The sequence below is a fragment of the Gekko japonicus genome, unplaced genomic scaffold, assembly GCF_001447785.1.
Source record: "Gekko japonicus isolate JY-2015 unplaced genomic scaffold, Gekko_japonicus_V1.1 scaffold5060, whole genome shotgun sequence".
In the NCBI taxonomy this organism is placed as follows: domain Eukaryota; kingdom Metazoa; phylum Chordata; class Lepidosauria; order Squamata; family Gekkonidae; genus Gekko; species Gekko japonicus.
The window spans coordinates 21,091-26,808 of record NW_015173291.1 but is presented as its reverse complement, the minus strand read 5'-3'; positions in this window follow the sequence as shown (position 1 = coordinate 26,808).

Here is a 5,718-nt window from a genome sequence, read left to right as displayed (position 1 = left end):
CATAAGAACATAAGAACATAAGAGATGCCAATGTTGGATCAGGCCAAAGGCCCATCCAGACCAACACTCTGTATCCCACAGTGACCAGAAATACCAGTGCCATCAGGAGGTCCACCAGTGGGGCCAGGACATTAGAAGCCCTCCCACTGTTGACCCCCCCCAGCACCAAGATGACAGAGCATCACTTGCCCCAGAGTCCCTATCTATACCTTGTGGCTAATAGCCACTGATGGACCTCTGCTACATATGCTTATCTAATTCCCTTTTGAAGCCGTCCATGCTTGTGCAAGCAAAACGGAACTGGTGAGCACCTTTCGGCATATCCCGTTAGGGAACAGGTGGTCATCAGGAACTGCCATCGGATTTCAGGGTCCTGGGTGGGGAATGGTGATCACCTCCACTGGGAACCTTTTAGGCCAGGCTTCTCCCTGCAGGTTGGAAGGCTTCAGGGGTAGGTGCTCCTAGGAGGCAACCAGTTGCTGGGCTGCTGGTCACGAGCCAGAGAGTAAATGGCTTACGGCCGGAGCTGGGTGACCCGCCCTTTAAGGGCAAGGGGGTTGGTCAGGGAGTGACGCCTGCCTTGCCTGTTCCATGCTTGCTTAGTTGTCTTTGCTGCAATGTTCTGTTCAATAGTTAATAAAGTGGCCCTTGTTTAATTCCAAACCGTTGTCTGTCTCATTATTCTGGGGGGGGGGCAAAGGATCTAGGGGTCTTAGTAGACTATACACTGAACATGAGTCAGCAGTGTGATGCAGTTGCTAAAAAGGCAAATGTGATTTTGGGCTGTATCAACAGAAGTATAGTGTCCAGATCACACAAAGTGATGGTAACAATTTACTCTGCTCTGGTTAGACCTCACCTACAGTATTATGTTTAGTTTGGGGCACCACCATTTAAGAAGGATATAGACAAGCTGGAACATGTCCAGAGGAGGGCAACGGAGATGGTGAGGGTTCTGGAGACTGTCATATGAGGCAAGGTTGAAGGAGCTGGGTATGTTTAGCCTAGAAAGGAGACAACTGAGAAAGGAGACCATCTTCAAGTACCTGAAGGGCTGTCACACAGAGGATGGTATGGAGTTGTTTTCTGTTGTTCCTGAAGTTTGGACCAGAACTAATGGATTGAAATTAAATCAGAATAGTTTTTGGCTAAACATTAGGAAGAACATCCTGACAGTTAGAGTGGTTCCTCACTGAAAAAGGCTTCCTCAGGAGATGGTGGGCTCTCCTTCTTTGGAGGATTTTTAAAGCAGAAGCTAGATGGCCATTTGACAGCAATGCTAATTCTATGCACTTAGGCAGATCATGAGAGGGAGGGCAGGAAGGGTTGCATCAGTGCTTAGTTCTTGTGGCCCTTTCTTACACACCCAGGGAAATGCTGATCATTTGGAGTCAGGAAGCAATTTTTCTTTCTTACACACCCAGGGAAATGTTTGGGTCAGCAAGCATTTTTTTTCTCCAGGCCAGTTTGGCCAGGGATCCTGGAGGTTTTTTGTCATCTTTTGGGCATGGGACAGGGTTCACTGGGGGTGTAGGGGGGAGGTATTTGTGAATTTCCTGCATTGTGCAGGGGGTTGGACTAGATGACCCAGGAGGTACCTTCCAACTCAATGATTGTATAATTCTATGATCATCATTTAGCTTCTGACAAAGGCAGATTTCAAATTCAACATAAAAGTTCAACTAACCATCATCAGACATTAGCAGAACCTAATTCTTAGAGCATTTTACATCAGAGCATGCCTTACTTCTTAGCAATTATAGACCAAGGACATTTTTGGTCATTTGGGAACATCAGAAAACTCATCATCTGTTCAAAACAGGTACAATTAGAGGGTTTGAATTTTAGCTTGTTCTCCACTTAAATTATTACACTTTCATGCATACATATTGAATTAAATTGTGCTCATTTCAGGTGCCAGTTGAGACCAAGGGCAGCACAATCAACAACACATAATCAGGAGGGAGTGCCACAGTCATTACACTTCCCCCACCCCCTTGCTCAAGAACAAATTTCCGGGGGCCGGTACAAAGGAAGAAAAATCCACTGTATACGGAATCCTCATATATCAGCAGGACTTGGATACAGGGACAGTCAGGGCTCTATCAGACTTTTAAAATCATCCTTCCTATTGTACATGCATTTTCCCACTGATTCATACATTTGAACAACAGAAAAATATATGAACAAGATGAGTAGAAGTTGGATCCAAGCAGAGTTCTGCTGGTGACAAGTAAGGAGGCATCTTCTTTGACCAAGGAGAAAATAAAAGGGCTACACTCGTCAATGAGAGATTAAAAAATAAGTCCAAGGCTGCTGGTGCAGGTAAATCAACATTATATTTTATTGCTCTACTGGGGATTATTAGGAAGGGTATTGAAAACAGATCAGCCAATATCATAATGCCCTTATATAAATCAATGGTGAGACCTCATTTGGAATACTGTGTGCAGTTCTGGGCACCACACCTTAAAAAGGATATTATAGCTTTGGAAAAAGTGCAGAAAAACACTTCCCCCACCCCCTTGCTCAAGAACAAATTTCCGGGGGCCGGTACAAAGGAAGAAAAATCCACTGTATACGGAATCCTCATATATCAGCAGGACTTGGATACAGGGACAGTCAGGGCTCTATCAGACTTTTAAAATCATCCTTCCTATTGTACATGCATTTTCCCACTGATTCATACATTTGAACAACAGAAAAATATATGAAGAAGCTGAGTAGAAGTTGGATCCAACCAGAGTTCTGCTGGTGACAAGTAAGGAGGCATCTTCTTTGACCAAGGAGAAAATAAAAGGGCTACACTCGTCAATGAGAGATGAAAAAATAAGTCCAAGGCTGCTGGTGCAGGTAAATCAACGTTATATTTTATTGCTCTACTTTTCAAAAATCCTTTATTGCACTCGCCATAGACTTACATTAAATTATAAATTGTAGTACTTAAAGTAAATTTAAATTAAGAAATAAAATATAAATTAATGTTGTACTCTTGTGAAAGAAATCCAGAAAGACTAACATCATCTCCTGAAGAAGCTTGTTGGCAAAACACATGGCTGAATAATAAACCATACTTTTTCTGTACTGGCAGCATTGGCCTGGGCCTTATCTTTTATTTTCCTTGACCACATATAAAGGCTACTTTGATAAGCATAGGAGCTGCATAGACAACAGCCATCTGTCAAGAGGGTTGTAGTATGTATGAAATTGGCTCAGGTTGAGTGAAAAAAATTGATGGATCCAGTCCCAATTCAGCACAATTTCTTCTCTATTTCTCCATAGAGTCTCACGTTCACTTTATTTTTTTTGGGGGGGAGTAGATCTACTATCAGTTGGTCAAACAACATTACTGTGGTGTCCCTTACAGGATTTTTTTTTTTTGGGGGGGGTCACTGCATCATGTGATATTGGTCAGAAATTTTGCTACTTAGACCATCAAAGGTTTGCTTTCTGATTTGCATTTTGAAACAGAAATCTATTTTCCTTTCCCTATAATTTAACAGCCTACAAGTCATATGTCAGAGTACTTTATAAGTAGTTTATAACTGCATAGATAAATGTGACTAAATCACACATGCATCTTGCCTGTCAGCAACATCTTTAGTTCTGCTGTTCTGAAGTGTTCAGTAGATGGTCACTCAAAACAGTAATACATTGAATACAAAGTGAAATATAATGGGGGCAACTAAAATGAATAAGGGCAATCGAGTTAACGATCTTTACAATAAGTGCAGAAGCGTTTTTCCGGGGAGGGGGGGTTACTAATGGCCTTTCATCTCAGTGGAAGGTAATGTATTGTATCTAGGTAACAGAAAAGAGCTATGATATTTTGGAACTGTTAGATAAAAGGAATATTTAGACAATTCAAACATTTTCTTATAAGATAAAAGGAACTAAGTAGGGAACCGTTTCCAATCAGCTTTGAGTTTTAGCACAGCCCAGTCTTTGCCCCCTCAGATGGAAGAAAGAGTCAGACAGCAAGGTTGGATGAAATAAGGCCACTTTATTAACATATTAAAGTAACTGCAAGGGCGAACATGAAACAGCGGCTCGGTCAAGGCCTGGTGTCGCTTTGACCCCATCCTTAACCGTATAAAAAGCAAGACACCAAGCCCCCAGGTTGGAGCCAACTGTAAGTCGCTTGCAAACCCAGCTGAGCCAATTATTGGGATGCACCTTCACAAGCCCTCAAACACCACAGCATGGCCAGCGCTGAGTCTCCATCGTGGCCATCCTCATAGGCAGTCTGCAAGCCTCATCCCTGGCCACATGGCCTCAGGGTTGATCCCACAGGCCCCTCTACCTCCCATGGGGTTATTGATTGGTGCTTATGTAGCTGCTGATCTTGATTTAAACCTAATTCTGCCACTGCAAGGGCCAAGCCTCTGCTTAGGCCCCTGAGCCCACTCAAATACCTAAAATTAGCTTAAGCCATTGCCGCAAATCCTGAAGGAAAACATCATTTCCCTTCTCGGAAAGGTTAATGCCATCACCTCTTTACAGGGGGTGAGGCAATTAGTGGCCCAAACCAACCTTTAAAATATTTTGGATCTCCCCAGTGGCCATACACCGAGCTCTCTCGATCCCCGTGGGATCTGAAACTAAATGCCCCTTTATTTATTAATAAAACAATGACAAGACCTATCAGTATGAGCAGCATTGTCAAGGCCCAAGGCCTGGGGTCACTGAAACTCAACCCCCCACCCTTGTCATAATACAGGCAATGCACCTGGCCCCCAGGATGTAGCCCGCTGTAAGTGGCTCACACCCGGGCAGCCCATCATTGGAACATGCCATGACGAATTGACGGAAGTGACGTGCGATGATCTGGGCCATGCCCCGGGGCCCGATTCCGCCACAGTGGAAATCGGGCCTTCAAAGCAGGGTTTTCCCCACCCCCCGCCTACACTTGGCAGCCCTAGATGGCTGATTCGTTTGCTTTTTTTTTAATCATATATTTATTAGACCTTCATCATTAACTGAGTGTTAATCTCTACATATGGCATTCCTTAAATTCCATATCACTATCTACCTTGATGCCAATTATCAAACATCCATTACTCAGGAATCAGCTAAGTACTCTCATTGCCTCTAGTGCTATAGTACATCCCAATTAAAAATCAACTAAGCTATAAGTTATTCCTTATTTTAATCATGTATAATTTAGGGGTTTATTTCATATTTATAACTTATTTTTCCATTTTTCAAGACCAGCTTCGCAGGATTACTATCCATCTCCTTTATTTTTGCAATACTCCCTGTTTTTTTACTATTATATTAATCTTCACAACCCTTCATTTTTACTACAAGTTTTCCATTTTTATCTTTTTAAAAATTAAATATACCTTTACCTTCATCACCAAACATTTCATTTATAAATTCATACACTTTAGTTAATCATTGTCAATATCCTTTACATTCATTCAAGCTTACACATACATTATTTTATTAATCATGTTTTCAATAAGTTCTAATTAACGTTCCTTAATTTCTATCTGACTCTCACATCATCCATTCAAAAGTTAATTATGCTTATATACACCCTTATTTCATCCACCCCCTTATCTTTAAACAAAACTTTATCAGGTTCATCCATCCAATCAAATCCCAAACTTATTGATTAATCTTCCATAGATCTTCCTTCTCTTTCTAAAAATCTGTAACCATTTTCCCTTGCAACACCATGTCTCTATGTTTTCATTCCTTGAAAGTATGGTA